At 45.3% G+C, this 12,212-nt stretch overlaps 1 protein-coding gene across 1 annotated transcript in view; it reads left to right on the top strand.

Moving 5' to 3' along the window:
* Arid5b (AT-rich interaction domain 5B) overlaps nucleotides 1-12,212 on the top strand; it is a 176,250-nt gene that overhangs the window by 121,123 nt on the left and 42,915 nt on the right.

Genomic DNA, 12,212 nt, shown 5'->3' with positions numbered 1-12,212 from the left:
GTTTAATTTTATAGTAAAATTACTTTAAAGACTTTGTTCATTTAAAGACAAACACACACTCCACCACACACACACACACACGCACGCACGCACGCGCACACACACAACTGTTGCTGCAGAACTGGACTCAAGGCCAAGTCAAGAGAAATCTGTCCCTAAAATCATCTTGAAATTACGGAGCGCTTGGGTTCATGCTGGGCGGAGAAGTGGTTTTATTTGCTTTCTTATCAAATGACTGGGGGGCCGGTGCCTTTGCTGGTGACGGGAGGCAGGGGGGTTTGGTTTTAATGTTCTGGGCTCTGCAGCCTCGGCTCCTCCAACTTCTCTTTTGGCTGCTCAGTTTGTTTTAATACCAAGTTTGTTTGCTTTGGCGGGGGGGGGGGGGGAGGGCGCACTGGCCTATTCAACAGGAAACTGTCCAAAATCATACAACAGAAATTTGAAATGAAATTTAAAAATCAAATTAGACACCCAATTGCATAACTGATTATTGAATTTGGGCTTTGAATTTTAGAAATTATTGTTATTGTTATTTTAGATGGCATGGAATGGAATAGTCTATCCCTTTGCTTTGTCTTATAAATTCCAAGTTTCTTTATATTGCCTATTGTTAGAAACAAATGAACTGGCCTTTTTTTTTTTAATGGTTTTTCTTCCATATTAGGGAGTTATTCAGACATCTTTCGCTGGTTCCTGTAATTCCACACCAGTTGGAGTATCAGCCTATTTTTGGCTATGAAGGGACCTTTACAATGTGGGCATGATTTTTTTAAGGTTATAAAACTCATTAAAATCAATTGGCTACAAAATAGAATAGCTATGGCCATTGATACAGTGACTCCATTATGTTCTGGGAATACATTGTTCTAACTTACATTCTTTAAGCCCCACTACCCTCACCCCACCACACGGACACCACGAAGGAGGCCTAGTAAAAGTAAATGATAATGCACCTAAAGCAGCCTCAAGTTAATGGCTCACACCTGCTTCCCTCCGCGATACATGCTCTACCTGTGTTTGACTAAACTTTCTCGTTCTGGGGGTTTTGTGGTCATTCCATTGCATCATACCAATTTACCACAAGAGGGCGATGGAGAGTTTGCTTAAGGCTAACAAAGCCAGAAATGGTTCTAATAACAAGCTAAGTGTTTTAACTTGCTAGGGATTTATTTCTCCGCCTTTCGATTGCCACACTTGCAGCCTCTGGGTTTCTTGAACAGCGAATAATCCAAATAAATTTCTTCTGAGACGAAACATAGACAGACAGATACAGACAAGGACTTTTGCCCAAATAAGGAGGCTTTTTTAAAAAAAATGATGACCCTGTGTATTAGATAACCATCTACTGACAATTGGTCCTGAGTTTATAAGGATGCTGAAATATGCACGTCATGTGTTGTAAAAGAGTTTGGGGGAGAAAGACAAATTCTTCTACAGTTAGATATCACAAGCATACCAAAGACTCTCGGATAGGCTGCCTCGTGGGGGGAAGGTTGAACCCACCAAAAAAAGTCATTAAAAGCAATTACCTTAGAAGTATCCTAGAGTAAAATACGCACTATCCAGTGTATGCTTTGTTAACGCTGTACTGGTCTTGGCCTTCAGCCCTCTGCATATTAACTGCCTTAGATGCTGTAATAGCAGCGCTCATCATCGGAGAAAGAAAAATACTTCCTGGATTTATTTCCACCGTCATCATCACTGTTCTTGTGTGTTATAAGCAGGGAGGTCTTTTAAAAGAAAAGGAGGGGTTCAGTTGAGGAGAGTGGGTAGCATTTATTGTCTCCTTATATTTAGAGATCGGTTTGTTGCTAGCTACTATTTTGCATAGATGCTGTCACAGGAACATAAAGCTGAAAGGCCAGAGGGAAAAGACTCTTACTTCAGACCCGGTGACTGGTTATGTGGAGGGAGGGGATGATGCTAGGCTAGTCTGGTGTTGGGCAACCCCCATCAGAGCAGTGTCTGGTGGCCTTTTTCTCTATTGTTGTTTTCTTCCTAAGTGTATGTGTGCACACATATGCACGATGTGCGTTGTGGGCACACAGGTGGAGGTCAGAGAACAACTCTGTAGAACTGATTCTCTCCATAGAGCCTTATGTGGGTTCCAGGAATCAAACTTTTGTCGCCAGCCTTGCATAGCAAGGACCCCGTCTTTAGTCACACAGTCTTCTTTCTGGCCCCTCTGTGGTCCTTTCGATGCTAAAGATAACTGGGGAAAGTTCTCACCTTCTCTAGGGGTCCCAGAATTGAAACCCCTCTGTTTTGTCCTACTTCTCTGCACTTATTGGCAATGCATCATGTGAAGCTGTGGGACCTGAGGCGTCTGAACCGTGCCAAGAAGGTCACGTTCTTGCCTTCGGGTCTGACTATATCTGACCCCTCTACTTACTTTCAAACAAAATCTTTAAAAGGCAAACACAGTTGGACTGCAAACTCATTCAACAATTTGTGGTCAGAAAATTTCTACTTAGGATTAGCCAAAATCACTCAAGTTCTATTTTCTCATATGGCGTCTGCACTGAATGATTAAAAAGGCTTACAATATACCCAACTTATGTTGTCAACACATGAAAACATTCATAAGGAGTTAGAGCCTCTCTCTCCTTCCCCCCCCCCAATCTGTTTGCACTTGCTACCTTTGCTAAGGAACTTAATGTGCTAACAACCTCATCAGGGCATTTAGCAGCCTTGAGCCAATAACTACCAGTTTTGAACTTTACAAATAGTTCAGCAACTGCAAATTTTAGGTTACTAACATCTGTCCATGACTGTCCTGTTACAGCGAATATAACTCTACATTTTACCAGAACTTTGAATTGAGATCTTGCCAGTTGTTCTAGCTCCAGACGTTGATCTGGTTTGCTTGCCTTTTGAGTCATGTCCAGAGACACATCTACGATCCTGACATTGACTTGTCCAAACCAGCATCGTCCGTGCAGAAGATAACACAAGCCACCTGCCACTTAAAAGGGGAAATACGGGGTTCATTGTGATGATATATCTTAGTCGGTCCATTATACTAGCCAAAATATTGTTATCCTCCCTCCCAGTATGTACTTGGTTTAAAACGCTGATAGTGAGATCCTTTGCTTTCTGACCCACCTGGTGAAAACCAATGTGCATTTCATACAAAAAGTACACCTCAGCTTGGGCTTGGCATTTCAAGGGCTTCACTGACACTTGTGGCTGTGGTTGACCATCTTGGATGTAGCGACTTTAACGTAAGAGGAATGTTTTTTCTTCCACTGGCAAGGTGGAGCTTCACCCTGCTCAATGATGATGATGGTGATGATGATGGTGGTGGTGGTGGTGGTGGTGGTGGTGGTGGTGGTGGTGCTGGTATGGTTTCCACTGCTATCTGCCCTGCTGGTCTCCTGTGTCACATACGATCGTTTCCAATGTCTGAGCATTCCAGTGGCCCAGCCCAGTCATAATCACCTGGCCCTGGTTAATGTATCCCTGGGGGATTAGGGGCCTTGCTGCTGCCTCTGCACCTGTACTATGCTGCATGGCGGTCTCCTTTCTCTTCTCTTTTTGGACCTTCTGTCCTGCAGTCTCCTCTCGCGTCTACACAGTCAGTGAGAGCTTTGGTACCACAGAAGGGTTTTGGTTTTTTAAGTGACTGTGCAGGATGGTGGTACTTGTAACTCCTTAGAGGAAGCTCAGGGAACACGAATGCGTTTCTCAATGCATCCTGCTGCCTCAGACAAAGACTTACCTGTAAAAAAACATCTCAGGATGCCAGACAGCAAAAAGCGGTAGTCATCTTGGGGCAGAGATATTATGTACAGGTGTGTGTCCGTGTTCTGGATGTAGAAGCCAGTGTATATGCGTACATACCAAGGACAAGACAACAACGTCACTTTCTCATCTTTGGGCACCGTCCACCCTGGGGTGTTAGTTTTTATTTGTTGGGTTTTTTTGGTTTTTTTTTTTTTTTTTTTGAGACTTGAGCTCACCAGTGAGACTTGGCTCAGCCCAGGGACCTGCCTGTTTCTGCCTCCTCAGCAGTAAGCCGCAGGTGCACACCACTGTGAAGGGTTTTGCACATGAGTCTGGGGGTCCTTGTATGGAGATACAAGCCCTCACAGTTGTGTAGCAAGTACTTTATCAACTGAGCCATCGCCCCCATTATTTAAATAATGTAAAAATTATTACATTTTTATTTTTTATTTGTGGGGTTATGTGCCATCAAGCACTTGTGGAAGCCAGAGACAAGGGTCAGTTCTCTCTTTCTACCACGTGGATCCTAGGGATTGAACTCATGTCCTTACTCTTAAAAAGGGAACAACACTGTGTGTTAGATTACGCTTCCTGATGGCATAAAGAAACTGAGAACTATACCTTCAATACAAATCCCTTTTGGATGTCTTTTAAAGGAAGATGGGACTGTGTCCTTTTGTTTTTTGTTGCGTGGATTTAAGAGCTAAACTGTCTCTCCTAGGGTATTCATCCATGTCTGTAATGATTTAAATATATCCACGCTAAGCCATGTAAACACGAAGGAAACCGACAAGCAAACAGAACAACATAAAAGGCCCTTATTTCCATCCAGTGGGAAACATTTTCTTTATGAAGTTGGCAAATCAATTGCCTTCAGTGTTGAAAATGGACAATCTCATTTCCAAACCTGGAGAGATCGCTGAACGAGAATGCTGTGTTTTCATGTGAGTCTAAATGTGCTCTCGCCTTTCCTATTCCTGGGGAAGCCATTGGATGCAAACCTGTAGCTTTCAGTTCAGCGTAGCTGTGTTCCGTCGGAGCACCTCAGAGTGTATCAATCATAGGCGGGAAGGAGCTTGTTTATTGTCATCAAAGAAGAAATAGGGAGAGAAAGAGACAAAAAAAAATCCATTCTCTGTGTCTGAGGGCCTGCCTTTATAACCTTCAGAAATTGTGGAAATTAAAATGTCCTTCAAAAGCGTGTCCACAGTAGATGCTTAAACAGCCTGAAACAATAAACAGACAATAATATGAAATTGTGATTCATTCTCGTTAATGGCAACATGCTAAGATAGGCTTACTCTGTGTGTGTTTTTTTTTTAATGTTTTTCAAAAGATGGAAATAAAACTGATTTCCTAGGAAAAGTACAATAGGGGGTTGGAAGAGTACATTTTTCTGACTGCAAAGTGTGTGTGTTGCTGTGTGTGTGTGTGTGTGTGTGTGTGTGTGTGTGTGTCCTCCACTGTGGACTCCAGGCTGTCAAGAAATGGCCCACTGGGTCCTTGGCATCTGAAAGGAGGGACAGTATATGTGCATGATCACATGTGGGCTGGAAGCACAGCAGGACTTGCGGAGAACACTCTTGGCCTTGCGGGGTCTGTCTGTTGAGACGATGAGGACTGGGAACCAGAGACTGTGTTCAACATGAAGGCCTAAGTCGTGTGGTCCCTACCCCGGGCCCAGGTATCCACACAAGTGTCTGCTCTGTCTTTGGATCTCTCTAAAGAGCCTGGGACATGCTGAGGCAAGAGTCTTTGCACAGGTTCCTGAACCTTGGGGAAACTGAGTAAAACTCAAGGCCTGGGTCACATCCAGGCCGTAGTGAACCAACTACCCTGTTACCTGAGAATTGAATTTTTCCCAAACAACTCTGAGGCACTTCTACCACCCCTGAGTGTGCCCACAGACTCCTCCACCGGGAATAGCTTCCTCTCATGGCCCTGGGAATGGGCAACCCAGACCAGTGGGAGGATGTGAGACTCTGCAAGATCGGGCAAGGACCTGTAAAAAATCCCACAATCCATTTCTTCTTCCTCAGCATCTTGTGATCGTACACTGGGGAGTTGGAGAAGCCACATGACGATTTTAAGCCATCCCCAAATCATATAGGATCATTTGTGTCTGTCTCCCAGGGAAACAAGACTAGATAGAAATCAGCTTATTTTGAATGATCAGCCCTGACTACAGAAAAGGCTGGCTTGTTTGAAGGCAGGAGAGTACGTGGAGTCACATGCTCTCAAACCAATTAGCAATACAGATGAGCTAGCAAACCCTGTTCCATTTATGGGGTGGGGGAAGGGCCCAAGTGAAATAATCTGTGTTTTTTAGTGTTTCTGAGAAATGAGGACCTCCAGGGCACAGAGAGAGGGTGTATCAGGAAATAGCTATGCAAATTGCATGCCTGTGAAATTACTAATTCGCTGATCGGAGGCATTAACAATGCCCCGGCATTCAGGAGTATGAACCAAGAGTGAGTGAGTAAGACCAGGGCATGTTTTGGATGAGACTGCAGGAGTGTTTACTTACATGGTTTGTTGAGCAGTCAGCGAAGTCCCTGGCTGTTTGGGATCTGGGCTGCCTGATCAGTCCAGGTAGAGAGGGGACAGTCAAGTGTTCCACTCTCAACCTCTCAGCCGCCATGCGTAGGGGTCTAGGAGATTCTGACAAAACACCAGAGTAGTCTGGGTCTCATTCTGCCAGCTTTATTTTTATTTGCTTATTTTCTCGTCCTCTTTCTAACGAAACAACCGCTCATCCCTTGGGGGAAATGGAGGAACACGGATCCCGTGAGCCCGGGGTTCAGCAAGAATGCTAATTGTAGTGAGTGGCAGCAAGGTGGGTTATGACTTGGACCGCAGCATCTAGGAACTCAGCCCATTTCTTCAGGAGACCAGTGTGACCACAAGACAATTCATCCAGGGCATGTGACCTGCGGTTGTTCCCAGCGATACAATCTTGGTGGCATTTAAAAGTGATAGCTTTTAAATCTGGCCCTAGAATCTGGGTCCTTATCTTTAGATTTCTCCTTTCTAATGTTTTTATTGAGGGAAACAATTCTAGAAGGAACTGTCAGCGAAATTACCAAATACTAGAGCCCTTGTAACGTCCGCCTCTAATTGCCGGTCACCCTTTGTCAATTAAGGTTAAAGTGTTCCTGTAAGACCATGCTGTACCTGTGAATGGCCCTGAGGTGCTCACAGGACACACAGCACACGTGCTTCTCAAGTGTTTTCTGCTGGGTGTGGAGGACTGTTTATAGAAAACCAGAATAAAAATAAACTTGAAAAGTCTTAACTTGACGTGGCAACCGTGTTTTGTCAATTCACAGAAAACTTCAGTCTTGTAAATAGGCATGAAGAACAAGCGTTCCCTCCGAAGAACAACACTGGGTTTTGAAGGTTAAAAAAAAAATCTCAGGGAATCATTTATGAATTCTTATGTTAAAATGTTGGCTCCGTGGTAAAGCCATGATGAGGGCCGAGAGCTTTTAGGCTGTTTTTGTTTTTTCCCCCAAGTATTTAAAAACTGAAATTCTGTAAGAGATTATCTTTGAAATGCCTTTCTTTTATTACCACCCATAAATTTTAGGAGTGGCTTTGATCAAGTGTTCTGCCAGTCTTGGTTTCTACATCTTTGACTCATACATTAATAACTGAAAACATTCATCCTATTTTTGCTAGACCGAAAGAGGAAGTTTCTAAATAGTCAGAAAGGAAACATTGAAAATAGAACACTGTAAATGATAACTAAATTAGGGTAGGTTTTCTTTCTTTTTCTTTTTTTTTTTTCCAGAAAGAGCGATACTCCAGGCTGAAACTTGCCAGGGTATTTTAAGATTATTGTCTGTAAAGAAAAAGTCCCAGCACCTCGCTGTCCTCAGAGGAAAGGCATTACAGAAATGCAACATAAGATCGGGAACGGGGAAGGGGCATAGAACAATACCATATTGGCCAGTACTTAAGACTTTCCCCAGTGGGTTTTGCTTTCTAGCTCGTATTTAAAATACACACTCAGCAACTTGAAAAATGTGAGGCACTAACACTCTGCTCACCCACCTCCTGTAGACTCTGACCCCTGGGGGTCTGCTCTTAGGAAAATGATGTTTGCTATTTCCATTCCTGTTTCCGGGTCCTCCGGGCGAGGAAGATACTATGTATCTCACAAAGAGCTTCTCTAAGGGATCTGTGGCTGCGTTGCAGGGTGTGGGGTGGGGGAGCCCTTCTGCAAAATGGGAAGAAAAGGTTGTTGGCTTGGTTATGAATCAATCCAGTTTTTAGGGCTGTTTGTTTTTGTCGGACTCCAAGAGCATAAATGGTATTTAAAAAATAAAAAATCAACAGCCATGATCTGGCCATAACAACAGGAAGAACACAGCAGAAAGGGGATGGGGCAGGAAGCAACATCTAAGCCAAGAGCATTGGCCTTGCCAGTTTGCCAGTAAGTGGTTACATATCCTCTGTTTTATTAGGATTATTTTGAGAATCTGGGCTGAGATGAGTCTCCCACTCCTGAGAGACCTGACTACATAGCTTGCCTGAACTCATAGTGGAAATGAAGATGTGCAAGCACCTACTTTTATTTTGTACTTTTTAATAAACAGACCCTTTAAGAGCAGAAAAGAGTAACAGCAAATAGTTGACCTCTGTTGTCAGGAAGACAGACTGTCTTTCACTGATAAAGAAAAGGTTAACAAAAGAAAACAATGTACTAAGCGGGGATTAGACTGCATGCAGTCTGTAGAAGTGGCTGCCCCTGCTCAAACTGAGCACTCGTTAATTGGCCCCCAGGAAGATGGACAGAGGGACAATTGGAGAGAAAAGAAGTTTGGCTGTTCGTTTCAACCACGGAAGTCTTTCACTCATCAGCCAGGAGCCCCCCCCCCTGTAAAAGGGTCATGGGTATGGCGTTCTGACCAAGTTTTACGGGCCTTAATGGGTTGAACGGGAGTCTTGTCGCCCACTTCTTAGTCAAAACTGAAGGAGCCCCTACTGCTGGGGATCCAGGAGAGGCTGGATGCACCCTAGGCTTGCAGAAGTAGGCGGTGTTTGAGAGTGTTTTTTGTTGGTGAAATCTTGTTGTCAGGGTTAATCTGTGTACTCAGTAAGAGGTGGGGTTAATGTGTGAGCTTGCAGGTGCCCCACAGAAAGACCTTCGGGAAGAACAAGGGTCCTGGGAAAACGGCCATTGCACAGGTGGCAAACCCGTTGCTGATAAACAGTTGTATGGGCTGAGGTTGCTGGCTTCCTCTCTATCTCAGTTTAATGATCTGTAGAATGGGGAGAATAGTAACAGTGCTGACCTCCTGGGTGGGCTGTGAGCTGTAGTTACTATTGGAGGGCGGAGTCATGGCTGGCCCTCCGGAAGTATCAAGGAAGAAAGGCTCTATTGAAAGCATTCATGCAAAGCAAATTACTGAGGGGCTGGAGAGATGATTCAGTGGTTAAGAGGTCCTGCTGGTCTACCTGAGATCTTCTGTGTGTAGTAGGTGCATGAGGGAGCGCAAGTTCCTCAGAGGCCAGGAGAGGGCATTAGATCTCTGGGAGCTGAAGTTACAGGAGGGACGTGGGTGCTGAGGATGTTGAGACATCTCTCCAGTATCAAAATAAAACCTTAAAATAAACAAACAGCAACAAAACCTCTTACTGACCTGAGGATCCAGGACTACGCTGGGTTCCCAGCTACGTGTACAAGTGAAGACAGCTGTAGTGTGGACAGCTTTACAGAGTCATTTGCTTTATGTGGGGCTGGTGAGGGGAAAGCGTTAGTTACTCACACCAGGGGGAGACTCAGGATCTTGGTCTCACACCAGGTGGAGACTCAGGATCTTGGTTTTCGGTACTGACGTCCCAGAAGGGAGTAAACATTGTAGCTAGGATGGCTAGAAAGTACGGGGATGTTTCCTCGTGTGAGGGAATGAAACCCGAAGCTCCACTTCACTCCACAACTCCACCACGGGGCGTTCACTTTGTATCACTGGTCTGGAGACAGCTCCTTTCTCTGCCATAGAGGGAAATAGAAAAAGCCCGGGAGAAAATTCTGCGGGTGGGGGGGAGGGAGTGGAGGGGGTGGGGAGCGGGAGGGGGTAGGGAGAGGGGTTGTATTAAGAGTCCAAAAGGTCTTCTGTTGCATTATGGGGGACTGATTGCCAGTTCTTCATGCTCCACCGCCCCTGGCTCATTGATGGTTTGTGACTGACACCGTTTGAGTAAGGCTATGGTTAAGGCAATGGTGTGACTGGCCGTCAGAAGCCCAAAACACTGGGCTCGTCCTTGTTCTTCCGGTGTCACCTCAAGCCACTAGCATCAGATGTAAAGTGTAAAGGTTCCCAGGGTGACACGTGGATCAGGTGATCGGATTGGCAGGTTCCTCTCGGGAGGATGTGAGGAGTGTGTGGGCATTTGTACGCCATTAGTCATTTGCCCATCCAACAAAGTCAGGTTACACAATGCTGCCTCGCTCATGTTATGCAGAGGAGAGGTGAAACCAATGGCCCTACCCTTAAAGACAGCTCAGTCAGTTTTAACAATATCCCCGGCTAAATAAATAAATAAATAAAAAATAAACATATAGCTCAAGTACTTCTGTATAAAGACAAAGAAGGATTTGTAGTTGTGTGGTCAGCAATGCTGGGTTGGTCCACTTGTCCCTAGGACATTCCAGCGCTTGACCAATTAAGAAGCAAAGACCCCAGATTCAGAGTTGTGTGATCACAACTAACCCTAACTCTAACCCCAACCCTAACCTGTTCCTCTGCTCAAAACTGAATTTGTAGTTCTCAAAATCTTCTGGGTCTCTGGGTTCTGGAAGCAGCCTAAACAGAGAAGGACATCGACCCAGTTTAGGGATGGTTCCTAAGGCTCTTGGAACCTTTGCTTTGCTATTTAAAAACCCTGCTCAGTGCGAGCTCCGTCTTTAAACAGGGCCTTCGGGCTTTGAAAGCTTTTCTGGAAATAAATGCCTTTTAGGTTTTAAGTGCTTTTCAAAACTGCGAGGAGTGGAAAGATGACAGTGACAGGTCTGGGAACAGAGGCCATATTGTTCCGTTTCTGCTGACTGCTGAATGGCATCTCTCAGAACTCCTCTCTCGAGTCCTGTTTGCTTCTGTCTGCTCACTGCCAGGCTGGTATTTTGATAAGGCAACTTGCGAGAGTCCGTCCTACCCCTAGCAGTCATTAAAGCCTCAGCACTTGGGTCATTGTGAAAAAGCTTCCGAGCTACACAAAGTCCTCTAAACAAAACAGTCCACACCCTGGCTCCAGGCTGTGGACCGTGGCGAGTTCTCGGAACTGGGCTCTGAGCTCCCACCGAGGAGCCAGAGGTCAGGAGCGCCACCAAACAAGCTGGGTGCAGTCAGCAAGCCGAGCCAGGGAGGAGGAGAGAGCAGAGCCTTCCCTGCCAGTCTGGCAGCTCCCTCTAAGTGCTCAGAGCTCAGAGCCCATCCCACACACCCGCGCTAGTCACTGCTGTGTGTTTACATGAGTAATGGAGCTGCCGGGGGGAGGGGCGCGGCGCTGAGCTCGCTCGCTCGCAGCTAGGAAGCCGATATCCACAGCAAGTCCAGACTTCCAGGGATGAGGCTGGGGAGCAGTCCCCTGCCGGAACTTTCCTAAGCACAGGCGTCAATCAGGCAGATGTGTGGCGACTGGAATGGGTAATGTGTATTTTCTCTTTGCTTGATTTTGCTTGTGTGACTTTATACTGGAGAAGTCTAGGCAGGTTTTCTGGGACGGACTCGGGGAGGCCAGCATTTTGAGGAAGGAGGGTGTGATGAGATCTGCAGTTTTGGGAGAGAGGGTCCTGAGCCTCCAGAAACTGCTTCTTAGCGCACGCGCCCCACTCTGTTTGTAAAGAGAGTGTTGCCTTAACTGAGTTTCACTGACTGTAAAACTCGTCCCTGGCAGAAAAAAACAAATTAGTAGGAAATAGCATGGATGTAGATTGAGCCCAACATAAAATGTTCTGAAGTCACTAGCTAAATCTGTGTATGTATTTATGTATGTGTGTGTTCATGTGTACATGTGAGACGAATAACAATTAAGAGGCTTCCTGCTGCTCAGATATGATTTTTTTTCATAACTGTCCTCAAAGTAATAAAAATGTGAGTGATTTGAGAGTTCCAGAGAGATGGGGGGGGCGCATTTGTCTGGAGTTGGTTAATGGGCAACTCAGTGAGGTGGTTGGTTTTAGATTTTCGGGACTTGACTGACTGATGGATGAATGTGAGAGCTGGTGGGGGGCAGTCAGGGCACCCCATAAACAGCCCAAGTTCATCATCACCTGTGTCATTTGTAACTATGGCTTTAATAACGCGCAAAAAAATCAATCCCCACAGGAGTCAGGCTAACCCTGTGTAAGCTTTAGGATTTATTTTAAATAACCCTCCAGATCTTCATAAAAATATATTGAGGAGGAAAAGAGAACACGCTGACTCAAGTCTTTGCCAGATTTGCTGAGATTTGAGACACGCTGGCCACAGTATTATCAG

Source organism: Myodes glareolus, chromosome 18 (genome assembly GCF_982192425.1).
Source record: "Myodes glareolus chromosome 18, mMyoGla1.1, whole genome shotgun sequence".
Lineage (NCBI taxonomy): Eukaryota > Metazoa > Chordata > Mammalia > Rodentia > Cricetidae > Myodes > Myodes glareolus.
The sequence above is the reverse complement of the archived record's forward strand: the minus strand, read 5'-3'. Positions and strand labels throughout refer to the sequence as shown.